Source organism: Triticum urartu, chromosome 7A (genome assembly GCF_056163025.1).
Source record: "Triticum urartu cultivar PI428250 chromosome 7A, HENAU_Tu73, whole genome shotgun sequence".
NCBI classification, from domain to species: Eukaryota; Viridiplantae; Streptophyta; class Magnoliopsida; order Poales; family Poaceae; genus Triticum; species Triticum urartu.
Genome location: NC_141879.1, coordinates 598,847,853 through 598,861,764, shown reverse-complemented (window position 1 = coordinate 598,861,764; position 13,912 = coordinate 598,847,853). Strand labels below are relative to the sequence as shown.

The 13,912-nt window shown below is 43.6% G+C and overlaps 1 long non-coding RNA gene across 2 annotated transcripts; it reads left to right on the top strand.

Moving 5' to 3' along the window:
- Positions 1-1,131: 1,131 nt before the first annotated feature.
- On the top strand, positions 1,132-4,111 carry LOC125524690 (uncharacterized). 2 transcript variants are annotated; one of them, XR_007290917.2, is made up of 5 exons: positions 1,136-1,494; positions 1,632-1,827; positions 1,925-2,095; positions 3,127-3,253; positions 3,690-4,111. It is a non-coding gene; the product is annotated as an uncharacterized LOC125524690 (long non-coding RNA). The 2 variants fall into 2 exon arrangements; XR_015611694.1 differs by having other exon boundaries at positions 1,132-1,494; positions 1,632-2,095.
- The last annotated feature ends 9,801 nt before the right edge of the window (positions 4,112-13,912 follow it).

Here is a 13,912-nt window from a genome sequence, read left to right as displayed (position 1 = left end):
TGAGGATGGAAAGCAATATTCTTGGCATAACGTGTGTGAATGAACTTATAGAAGAACCATTTTCACACCCAGTGACGTCAAATCTTTTGTAGACGCTTTTCCCTTTGATCCTCGGTTTCTCCTTCGATAGTATTGTACTTGTCATGAGATATATATTGAGCATTGTTTGTGTATGGCTGTCGTCCATCCTTTCTCTTTTTCTTTGGAGCAGTCTCTTCCTGCTCGTTGTTTAGATCATCGGATTTATTTTGCTTGCTTGTTGATGGGCCTAGCTTTGGGCTCTTTGCATTCGGTGCCTTTGACTCATCAGTCGTGCCCAAGAATAGATCTTCCTCTCTGTCAGTCTGACGCACTGGTTGGGCAGAATCTTTGATCGACTGCATTTTCCTGTGAATAAGAGTACATGCGAGGGAAAATGGGATAGGATTACAAATGCACACGACGAAGGTTTTGAAACAAAACAATTTTCGAGGGAATAGAACGATTCCATTCGCTCAAAACAGAACACAAAACCTAGATCTGATCAAGAGCGAGGGACAACTACAAACCGCATCCGCATATTTTACCTAATTGGTGAAGATATGATAAATACGGTAAAATTTCACGAAAAAATTACCGCGAATGAACTTGAACAGAGAAATGGAGGCCCGAGTTTGTGCTACACATACCCTAGCTTGGTGATGTGCATCTGCGACGATGGCGCGGAGTGGAAGATGACCCGCAGTGGCATGGAAGGACTCCAGCCACCACTCATACGTCTCCCTTGTATCTATAATTTATGAAGTATTCATGTTATTATATTATCATTCTTCACTACTACGGAAAAACTTATAGGCAGACACTTACTAGTAGCTTGCTATATTGACCCATGCTACTGCTACTTACTAGTAGCGAGCTACATTTACCCGCGCTACTACTAAATATTACTAGTAGCACGTGGTCTAAAAAACATGCTACTAATAAATATTCTTAACCGTGATCCGCAGATAGACCATATTAATAATGCTGGTTGCAAAACATGCGCTACTACTAAGTCGATAGTTGCAGCGCTTTTGAGATACCCACGCTACCGTTAAGCGTGTCACTCAGATGCCACACCTCCCACCCCTGATCCACTCCCACACCGCCCACCCTCGATTTAGATCAGGTCGAGATCCCTTCCACCACCGGCCTCCCTTCCACCCTCCTCTCCTCTCATCTGCCGTCCACCCGTGTGGTGGTCGTTGTTCTCCGATCGCTATCGTCCCTCTCCCTCTCACTCTCTCCGGCCAAACCCAATCCACCCGCCACCGGTGAGCCCTAGCACACAGAGGGGTAAGATCCAACAGCCAAGTCAGCACGCCATGGCGCCGTCCCCGAGCACTTGCGCCCCCGACGGCGGCCTGGATCCCATGGACGTGTGCGTCGTCGGCGTCGCCAGCATGCCCATCAACGCCTTGCTTGGCTGCCTCTCGTCCCTCCCCGCCACCAAGCTCGGCTCCGTCGCCATCCAGGGTAACGAAATTTCTCTGCTTTCTTACTCCAATCCTCGCTACTAGTTAAGCAACTGCTCAAATCGCCTCGACTCAATGTCATGAGACAACAAGACTCGTCAAATCACCTCGGCTCAATCTTTCTATTTCGTTTTTCAGTACAGCTGATTCGAAAGCAACATCCCAAACTACTGATGGAGTGATATATATGATACCGAATCAGGAATCCAGGATCGATTCTTCAGCTAATCAACTCCTCCACGGATAGATCAGCCTCCAGATTTGTTCCATGTCTTGCCATCCTTCTTGATTTCTCATATTCCCTGTCAAACTATCCGGAGGATGTACAGTTCAGGTTCAAGCGTCTTCACTCTTCAGAGAAAAAGCAGATGATCTATTTTGTTGTTTGGCAGATAGATTAACTGGGAATTGACGATGAATAATTTGAGCAGGGGAATGGAGATGTTTACGAACGTGTCCGAGTAGTGGAAACTTGCCAGGGAGAAGCTCCTGAAGATGGTGTATGACTACTACGCCTCCGGCGCAGAGGATCAGTGGACGCTCAAGGGGAACAGGGAGGCCTTCTCCAGGATACTGAAAGTTACTATCTTCCAACGTAGCAGGTCTCATGCTTTTAGCCGTATCTATTTATTGTATCTTCAACTTCTGAGCTGTGTATATTTTGTAGTATGCTGCTAGACGAACTGTACTTGTTTTTATTGGCATCAGCAACTAATAATTCAGAAAAAAGGCAGTAGAAAGAACTTCAGCATTAGTTTTTTGCAAGGATGACATAAACTTTTTTTGCAATATATAATGGCAAGTGTCGTGTCAATTGAAAACTTTTGCATTTTAAATCTTTGGAGATGGCGTAGGATAAGACCCAGATGAACACTTGTGGAAATTTTACAGCCCCACTGTTAGGAGTACAAGTTTAGTCCTAACAGGCTGGGCGTAAGTGGATTGGTTTGCCTTCTGATTAGTATAAGTAGATGGTAGCAGACCTGGACAAATAACATTGGATCTCAATATCTCATAACATCGAGTAGAGGACAAGAGATCAGATGAGTCTTGTTGTCACATGTGGTTCGGATGGTCAAAGTAGATGGTAGTTGGATCCGAGCACCCAGTCAGTGATGCTCTGACGCCTGATTTAAAATGGTGCTCTCCGGAGAGTCAACGTCGACCCGGCGCTGGTGCCGGAGGTGTCCATGGGCAACATCCTCAGCACCAAGCTCGGCTAGGCCCCGGCCAGGCAGGCCTCTCCCCGCGTCGCCTGCCCCGCACTGTACCCTGCACCACTGTCAACAAAGTCTGCTCGTCGGGGACGAAGGGTACCCAAAATTCATCTTTTCACCAGCAATGTCTCAGTAGTAACTTGTTGCCCCTGCTAAAAAACTTATTTTGTTGCCTGTTGGCCTGCTCCTTGCTATCTGAAGTATATATTTTTTGTCCATCGCGCATTCGCTATCTGAAGAATTTTACGTAGGTAATCTTAATGTGTGTTTAGCTTTTAAAAAAAACTTCTACTTCGCAGAGTGGAAGATCGTAAGAAAACATTGGCTGATCTTTAACAATTATTCTTAGAAGTAACTTGAGCAGTATTCGATGATATATTGTGAGTCACTGAAAATGTATATTGTTTTTTCTTCAGGATATGGTTGACTATTTGAACGGATCCAGGTTTCTTCCCAAACATAACAATGACATACCTGGTGAAAGAAATGCTCCCTACGGGGAAAGGTTGAGAAGCCTAGAGAATTTAATACGTACTGATCATGGTAAGGCCCACAAAGCCTGAAATCTCATTTTGATCTACGTTCAAAGATTACATGGTAGCATATATACTTGAAGTTGGCATGGAATATCAAAATTCAGAATAGACTTCGCTTATTCCATGTTTTAATGAGCAGTGGGAATCAATTTTCTGAAGTCCTTTGTTGGCGATTTCCCTATCCATGCAATAATAAATTTTGAACAGAATGTTAACTGTCAAATATTTCAAGAATATATAGCTCAAATACACTAGTATTTCTTGAATGCACCAAAACAAGAAGATAGCATGAACACGTACAGCTAGGGTATGCATTTAGTAGGTGTTTTTTCGTTTTGAAGATTCATAATAGACTAAAAGAGACAGATAATTGAAGAAAATACCCTACTGGATCTACACGAGGATGCAAACTAACAAGTTTTCACTTTCTCGACTGGGTGCAGGGTGATCGATGCGGACTACTACGGCCTGATGGGCGTTGTGCTCTTCAACTACTCGGGGCCGGGTAGACTTCACCGTGAAGCCCCGTGACCACGTCATACAGATGATTGTCCGGGTGATTGCGATGCCGGAGGTCCCCGAGGTGGAGGACCTCGACGATACTGTTCAGAGGTCATCGAGGTGGAGGACGACGCCACCGTCCGGAGTTCCTCAAGGTGGAGGACCTCGATGCTTTGTAGATACATCTAGAGAAGTAGCCTGGCTAGGTTGGTGGTGAAACGTACCAACCTTTTGATGATGGTTGTGTGCGTCCACGTGATCTCTTCGAGTTGATGTTCAACGTTGCATCCATGAACACTGCAAGAGTTAAGATGGTTGTGTGACCTTAATTTATTTTGCACTGGATGTGTCTCTGATCTCTATTCATGAATATTTCATCTAATTTTTATTTTTTAATTCCTAATTTGTTACTAGTAGCGATGGGAAAAACCTGCACACTACTAGTATTTAGGATACTAGTAGCGCTGGTATTATAAGCACGCTACTACTACTTTGTTAGTACTAGCGCGGTTCAGTAATAGCAGTAGCGCGGGTGTCACACACGCTACTACTAACAAAGTTAGTAGTAGCGCGGGATACTAGGAGTGCGGGTACCCGCGCTGCTAGTAGCCCTTTTACCCGCGCTGCTAGTAGCCTTTTTCCTAGTAGTGCTTGGACATTTTACAATCATTTTATAGCAACTTTATATAATTTTTTGAGACTAACCTATTGACCTAGTTCCTAGTGCCAGTTGTTGTTTTTTGCTTGTTTTTTTACATCGCAGGAAATCAATATCAAACGGAGTCCAAACACCACGAAACTTTTTGGAGAATTTTTATGGACCAGAACACCTAGGATGGGCCAGAGCAGCACCTGGGTGCCTTACGCCCGCTCCCTCGCCTATGCGCGCGGTGGCTCACAGGACGAGGAGAAAATTTTACTACTCCCTCTGGTTACTCCTCGTCACTGCCTTGGTTAGAGAGATTGTTTGGAATATATGTCCTTTAGTAGATTTCAATATGAACTACTCCACTAGTACATATTCCAAACACTGATGTATATATACGTATTTTAGAGTGTAGATTCACTCATTTTGCTTCATATATATTGAAACAGACATAATAGTACGCACTCTCCCTCGCCCCTCGACCCTGGCCCACGTGGTGGACGTGCATCAATTCATTAGGTCTCATATAGCCAGAATGATATATACTACAGTACCATTATTGCTCGACTTCCCGAAGAGGCGAAGAGCCAATCGCAAGGTTAATATTTTGGAGATGCCAAGCGCGAGGTCTATAGGAGAACGAGTAGTAGTAGTACTAGTAGTACGTACCAGTGGTACGTACTGTACGAGGAAGAAGGCAACAAGATGTATGTTTTGCGTGACAGTCTCTTCTTACAAGATGTGCTAGACCTAGTGGACCTCATTGTTGCAATGGGACTACTCCCTATTATAGATGGCACGATTCAGAGTGGTGGGCAACGGGCATTATTCGGAGCTTCTTAGTCTTAAACCCCATGAAGAAGTCCCATCGAAAGGAATAGCCATACTCCACACGTGCTCCTATGTAAAATGAGTAAATGAGACAAAAAGGGAAAGAGACAAAGTAAAGAAAATCACCAGCCTTAGATCCAGCCCTATTGTATCAGTGAATGATATTTCTATGTCGTGATTGACATGGCTATATTATTAACCATGCTATGGAGGTAGAAGCGGATTTTTATTTATTCGCGGAGGTAGCAGTGGATGAATATTATTCAACGAGGAGTGAAATGATGGCTGCTTCCCCGGTCAAACATAGAGAAAGGTGGGCCTCGTGATTTCATGGCTTATTAGTCATTATTACTGCCTATACTCTTTGCCCATATATAATAACCGCGTGGTAGTACAGTAGTGGGCTATACTTTTAATAACCATGCTGGAAGAGAAGAGGCGCACGCACCCACACACGTAGTGTACTAGTAGCACTCTTTGCATCTTTTGCGTCTTCCCCAACCACACACGTGACATGGTGGAGCTCATTTCTGTAAGATGATGCAACCCACGTGATAATTTGACGCGTCTAGTAGTAGTTACTCACTTATAAATAATGGAGGGTCGGGAACCACACATGAATGGTGCCGCATCATTTATAAATAAAGTTTTTTTCTTCAGTGCCACGTACGCAGTATAAATAGGTTCATATGGAGAGAAAAGGAAACCGCTCCACTGTATACATAGCCAGGACGAGCCTAGACGGTTGCTTGCTGGGGTTGCTCTCTTCACACTCTCTCGCACAAAACGATTGTGGCCACATCTCTAACATTCGGGCGGATCACGTCCGCCGAGGGAAGGGGTGGATGCTTAGTGTAGATGCGGTCTCTATTGTCGACGGTGAAAACCCACTGTCGACACGTCCTGATCAGGGGTCCCCGCCATTCTCTCTCACAAAGCCGGTGAGGTTGCCTTCGTCCCTTGCTCACTGTCGTGACGTGGGCAGTTGCCGCCTCCCGCCGCCCTCCTCTAGGTTGAGCTACATCCCGACGTCCCTCAGGTACAACTTCCTTTACAGCCAACTTGCACCACTCCTCTAGCTGCCCACATCACTCCATGTGGATATTTCTCTACTTCTTTGCCCCGCACATACCTCTACTGGCTTCTACGTATGGTATTTGTGATGAGTTTATGTCTCATCAACTAGTCCCAGTAATCTTATTCTAATCACGCTTTTTCAATTTGTTTGCCACATGGATGCTCATCTCGATTTTGGTGAAACTGCACAAAATGATTCGATGGTCAAAGGGTTGCAAACTTCATTTCTTCGAAAGCTCCAACGTTGCCAGCAAATTAAATCCCGGTTAGAGTTTACGGTTGCTGGGCTAGGGACTGCATGGATTGTTTTTTTCTTTAGCTATCTCTGTTCCAAAATAAGTGTCAACTTTAGTAGTAGTAAAACTTTGTACTAAAGTTTGCATAAAGTTGAGACACTTATTTTGGAATGGAGGGAGTACATATTGGCTATGATCTGTTAATAATTGAGATGCAATAGCATGCATGTTAGTCTCCTTTGTATTTGATGAAATGTTGCAACGGGAAACCTTGGACGCAAGATACATGAAACAGAAGCTGGAAGCTTCATAGAATTGTACAAATTTATCACTGAGAAATTACAGTACGTACTATACTAGTACTAAGTAAAGAGTTAGGTGTCGCACGGTGTCCATAAAATGTGGTGATAATGTGAGGTGGGCCATGTAATCACTGAGCGCGAGTGTTTTCACTGCTTTCGCACTCCTTCACTGTAAGAATGGAGAAAATTGTAATCTAGTAGTACCTCCTTTTGCCGAAGCGTGGGACATCTAGCAGTCGTACCACCTCAGTAATAATGACCAATGAGCCATCAAATCACATAGACCCAGCAGTAAGTTGGACGGACGAAGCAACCATCACTCTTGAATCCGCTTCTCCCTTCAAAGCAGGCACCAGTGAGAGGTCGTGTCCGCTCTGCCCAAGAATGAATGCAGCACCGACTCTTTGGAGCGGCGCTGGCCGTTTCGGGCGGAAGCGCGCGCGGGCGATGGAGGGGATTTGGGTGGGCCATGTTGGTTAGGAGCGGGCGTGGCAGCTGTTTGCCTGTCCCGACCGGATGCCCGGAAATGAGAGGATTCACCGACTGTCGCAACTAAATCGTATAATACACACCATCTCTCTGTAGGAGTAGGTCGATGTATCGCTCTCTCTAGCACACACATGCTGTTAAACACACACACACACACGCACACACACACAAGTTCATATAATAGGAATATCCTGTGAGTGCGAAGCCACAGGAAGCGAGATACAAATGGAGTATGTACAAGAAGAGAAGAGGTGATGAATATTCCATCAAACCTGGATTGACGAGTAGTACTCCCTCCGTCTAGGTGTTACGTCATCTTACGAAAATCAGATATTCCCAAAATGTTTAGGCGCCGTCCATTAACTTCGCATCTCAATCCCCTCCTGGCCTTGTTGCTAGCGAGTGTTGTTACTTAGGGACTGTTTGGATCCTTAGAAAGAACAGTTTATAGCCTAGGCGGGCAAGGTTAGGCGTTTGGAACTGTTAAAATATGTTAGCTTTTGTGAGCCAGCTAGCTTGGGTGGGCTAGAAGGAGAGCCAGATCATCTCGCTTCCGACGGCAAACTTTGCGCACGGAAAAATCGGTGACCCACTCATGACAAGGATTTTCATGGGGCAAGGCTGGTAAGAAAAAGCACTAAACCGTTTGACCAGGCAAGGTTGGCAAAGCGAAAGCTGGCTAGCTGGGCTAGCCATAGTGGGAGTAACTTAGGTACTAGTAACATAGCACATCGGAAGAAAAAATTGCTTATGTGGCATGGAGTTAATGAGGAAAGAGATGCTTGTGGTAACATAATATGTTACTGTAACGTAACACACCCCGAGGTAAAATGAGTCTATATCTCAATTAATGAAGACTTGCATGTTACCATCCATATGTTACTACCCACTATGAAGGTAGTAACATAGACTAGTAACATATGCATGTTACTAATCCAAGTTACTCACCACTATGACCAGCCTAAGCAATGTAACCAAAATCTCCTTATTCTGCCTTGTTATCTCCCCTGGAAACCCAATGCATGGAGCGCAACTACGTGTTGATCAGTCAAGAAATCAAAGTCGGCTTGCATGCAAGTTAATACGTTGCCTTGCATGGTAGCTAAAACGACATCTCTTAGTTGTTGTGATTAATTGTTGCGTGTAGAGACAGAAATCAGGGCTTTGATTGGAGGAAGGACCAGTCATGTTTCTCCTCCTCCAATCTGCTTGCACCTTGGTTCCGCTACACCTTCTAACGTGACTTACACCTAGACGGAGGGAGTAGTACGAGATATGGTGGCACACCCACTTAGGTCGAATACAAGTGCCCAAAATTATTGGAAGAGAGCAAAGTGTACAAACTAAATAATTATAAGAGTAAAATGCACTGTTGGTCACTGAACTTATCGTATAAGTTCACTTTGGTCACTTTACTCAAGAATACGGTCGATACGGTCACTATATACGTGATGAGGTGATTATACTGTCACTGCGAGATCGTATAGCTCTGTATTCATCCATTTTGACCACAAAAACCTCCAATTGTGATTAACTAGTGGCAAATATAGTTTTCTACATTTAGTAGTGGCACACGCATGCAGCGCACAGTTTGCAGTGCATGCACACACACTAGCACGGATTCAAGTCACACGCTGGCCTCTATTGCCGCAAGTTCGTGCAGTACCTCGCCTGTTGTCCGCCGTTCCTGTTGTTGACCCTGCCACCTGAGGTCGTCGACCTGTTGCTCTACCACTATGCCAAGTCCGAGCTCTCGCTGCTTGTGGCGCAACACATATGAACTCCATCTGCGTGAGATGACATGGCCATCAATGATGATTATGATGACACCCACACTAGGTCGCTCTACTCGCCTTGTGCGCACGATTGCCGTGCGACTGCCGAAGTACGACCCTGCGGCTAACTAGTGTGTGTTTGCCCGCTGTGTGCTAGTGTCCGAGTGCATGCATGTGTATTGTGTGCGTGTTATAATAAGGATTCACTTAAAATAGTATGTGAGCGAATAGAGGGACCAATTGGACAGTGTTCACGAGCAGTAGCGAGATGTGTGAGGTAAGATACACCACTGGCGCTTCTATTTTTTTATTATTAATTTGTTTGTTTCACCCTCTGACCGATGGGACCCAACATACTACATGGAGAGAGGCAAGGTGACTAAGGCTGCATTATTTCTGTACTACCAACACTGCTTTAAATCCCAAAAGACCTTACCACGAAAGCCACATGACACAATTATGATTTAAATCCCAATGACTCCCACGCAAAAAAACATGGCATGCTTGTCACATGAATGCAGGAATGTATAAAAGGTTATTTTCCTCTCATTAATCATAACATGAGGGTGGTGTAGCTGGTTAGCCTGTTCGCTCATCAAACCTGAGGTCTCAGGTTCGACCGCACTTGAGCATAATTTTGTTTTTGTTTGACTTCTTTCTTCCACCCAATGACAGGTAGGCCCCGCATGACAGAGACAGAAAGTGATCTGGGGCGATGCCAGGAGGATTCTTTGACTGGTCAAAATGGATGGATACGGAGCTATATGATCTCCTAGTGACCGTCAATCACCTCATCACGTATATAGTGACCATATTCTTGAGTACAGTGACCAAAGTGAACTTAGCAATTACTCTCAATACGCCCTAGTTTCTTAGCACCCGCTGTAACCTTAGTACATACGGTGGCACACTAACTTAGGCCAAATACAAGTGCCCAAAATATTTAAAATTGGAGGTTGGTGCATCCCACCTTTCCGATATTTTGACCGTGTGTGGTTTAGTTGTTTTTGGAGGGTCGTGTACCACACGTGAACGTTAGTAAGGGCGACCGGGAGGCGTGCACTGTTAATTGCGACTTGACTCCTTCGAGCGTTAAATTTTCTTCACGTATTAGCATTGCCCCTAGTATTTTTCTTCACTACGTTAAATAAAGAGTTCTATTTCGTGCATAATTTAAATCGATTTTTATGGAGAGAAAAAGAAAACCACTCCATCTATATACGCTGTAGCCTAGGTGCTTGTTTTCTAGGGTTTGCACTCTTCACACTATCTCTACTATATATATACACGCTGGAGCCTCAGCGCTTGTAGTGGCTCTCTTCACACTCTCCCACCCTCTCTAGATCTAAACAAGACTTCATTGGCCTCTCTCTCTCCCCTCACTGCTGGTCAAAGAGACAGCAGGATCCATCCACCGAGAAGGGAAGGAGGCTTAACGTTGTCGCCGTCGGCGAGGGAAGGAATCCACTATCGGCGCAGCTGTTCTCTTTCACCCAACGGCGGCACAGGAGGGCCTCGGACCCCTTCTTCCTCACCATTGTACATAGTGTGGGCAGAACGGCCTCCGGTCGCCCACCGAACCACACTCCAAGAACCTTAAGGTATAATTTAATTATTCCACATGCATTGCTCTAGTTGCATGTGGGATTTTTCCGCTTCTGCACTCGAATCTAGGTGTTGGATCAAACAGGAAAGTAGTGGGGAAATTTGTATAGCATGAATCTAGGACGTGGTTCAAAGAGGAAAGGAATAGGGGAAAGTAGTGAGGAAAGTTGTATAGCATGAATCTAGGACATGGTTCAAAAAGGAAAGTAAGGAGGAAAGTAGTGGTGAAAGTTGTATCACATGAATCTAGGACGTGGTTCAAAGAGGAAAGGGGGAAAGTTGTATAGCATGAATCTAGGACGTGGTTCAAAGAGGAAAGGAAGGGGGAAATTACTAGTATAGACGCAGTACGCACATCTGTAATGAACTGGTATTTTTGTTTTGGGGGACAAGGCTGTAGAGTTTGAGCAGGACTAGATTTGCTGCGCTCACATAGGGAAAGGTATCTAAACCTAACAAAACTGGGACCAACACAAATATGCTCCTTGGTTGTTTGTTCTTTGTTGCAACAAACTGTGCATCACCCTTTCATACATCAGTAGATGCACATGGTGCTGGTGCGTCCACTGTCCTGTGCAACTCTTTAACTGTTGTTAATCTAAGGCCCTGTTTGGGTAAAAAGTCCTAGGACTTTTTTTAGTCCCAACTAAAAAGTCCCTAGTCCCTACCTTCTTAGTTCCAGGGACTAAACATGGACTAGAGGTTATTAAATGACATGCTAAAAGACCATGTTACCCCTAGTAATGAACAAATAAAGATAAGGTGCGATGCGGGGCAAGGGCAACTATTGGAAAAAGTCCCCAAAAGACTCTCCCTCGGGGTCTTCATTCTTTAGTCCCAAATGCCCACTTTTAGTCCCTAAAAGTCCCTCCTATTTGGTTTATATGGGACTGAAAGGGACTTTTTTAGTCCTACACCAAAAACATTGCTTCATTGCTTGATCTTAGGGGAACTGCACAAGAGGAGATCTTACTTCCTATCCGTGTTTGCAAATTTGGTACAGATCTTCTTCTTGTGAGTTGTTTGAGTTCCGCGTCATGAGAGGTCAGTACTAGCCTTCTTTCACATGATTGTGCAGTGTGCTTTCATATGTTGTGCTACTTGTACGGTAATGTTGCTTAATTTTAGTGAACTGTACAAATGGAGACAAGACTTCCAATCTGTATGTGCACCATAATATCCCATTGAGGTAAGATAAGGATATTTCACAACTGTTGGCCTTTATTTTTCCACTTCCATCGGAAAATTAATGTCATTGTTTATTATTATACTTGTGCTCCCTAATTGACATGCCAAATCTTACATTGAAGGCTAAGCTTGTCTGTTATTGAACCAAGTGATGAAGGGGAAGAACAAGTGGAAGAAAAACAAAAATCAACTCCCGGTGCTATAATGAAGCACTGGAACTGTGATGACACAAGTAATGATATAGTTTTGCATCTTAATTTATTGCTATGTGTGGAATGAGCAATTGTTTTGCCACTGATTTGATGCCACTCTTAATCTAATATGTAATTATCTCTACTTGTGCAAACAGGGATCTTCTTTGAAGATACCATATATTTTAGTGGAACTGCACAAGAAGATGTTGGAAACATTAAACTAATCGAGGAGTATATAGTAAGCATGGCAACCACAGTAGATAACAATAGATGTTCCGGAGAAGTGCTTGATTTGTATGCTTTACACAATAAGCCTCTTGACAATGGTTGGTACTCGCCCACTGATTTCATCCATATGATTGAGCTTTGTCATCTCTATTGGTGTTGTGCTACTGTTTAGATACTGTCATGAGAAAGTGGTATTGTCCTTGAGAAGTGCTTCATCTATGTTGTTTTAAATATTTCCTTTCCTTTTTTCGAGCAAACAGGGATGCTGGCATTTAGTTGTCCTCTTGTATTTGCACAACAGGATCATCATCCTCTGAAGAAGAATATGGAGTATGTGAAGTGACTAGTTCCGATTATGCCAGGATGAAGAAGCCATGTCTATCTTCTCATCAGATGGAATAGTTGAAGGATGGTTACATTACTCCCAAAAAGACCAAACTAACTTCAGCTCAGAAGGACTGACAGATCTCCATCTTTTTTGCTGTGATGCGCAAGTACAATGTTGTTCTAGGATTTTTTCCGGTGAGTTCCATTTTTTTAAAGTGTGCTCTACATGGACCATGTAGGTGCCTGTTTAAGCTGTCAATTCATAGTACATATTGCTTTATACTAATCACTTTTTTTTGTATTTGTGCAAACAGGGGCGCTCAGCTTGATTTCAATGGGAACTGCACAAAATGTCCATGAATACATCGAATCATTCATTTCCACCACAAGAAAGGAGGGGCCGATATGTTCAAGGCGTTTCAACATATAAAGGCGAAATCATACAAGCTACGCGTGAATTTGGTTGATTTTGGTGGGACTGCACAAAAAGAACAGCTGGTTTATTTAGCACGTGGTGCCATGTCAATGTCCGAACTAATGGCAAACCCTGCCCATTCCACAATCATAGGCATTTGATTTTTTGGAATGGGAAAACCTTGTCAAAGTTTGCTCATCGATCTGTGCAATACAACACGCATATGATATTTTGGAATGGGACAACCTTGTCAAATTTTTCTCATTGATGTTAGCAAGAAGACATGTGTTTGATATTTTCAAATGGGACGCCCAACATCGATCGATTTTTCTTTATTATTTAATTGTGAAGTAAATATTGGCTCTGACATGTGAATCGCTGAGATGCATAATAATTGATTGTTTTGAATATTCTCTATGAATTGCCAAGCCTGTGTGTTTGATTGCAATGTACAGGAACGCTAAAAAGCTGCTCAAACTCTTTGTACTCCCTATGTTCCTTTTTACTTCGCATATTTGATTTTTTTTCAAGTCAGTTGATTTTACATTGTGAATGTTCATACTTTTTTCTATAAGATTGGTCAAAGTAGAGATACTTTGACTGCAGACAAAACTTGTATGCAGACTAAAAAGGACCAGAGGGAGTACATGTGAAACCGCTGCAAACGAGGTGATCACCCTGGGAATAATGCTAGTACGTATTGTTTTGCATGTTCATCCAATGCCAGTGATACAATAATTCGAACTAATCGAACTAAATTCATTCATACACGGTCGGATTTCATATAAACATGCCGGATTTCATTACATTTCATACATTCTTGAACTAAAAAGGGGTGCACTGGAGGTATAA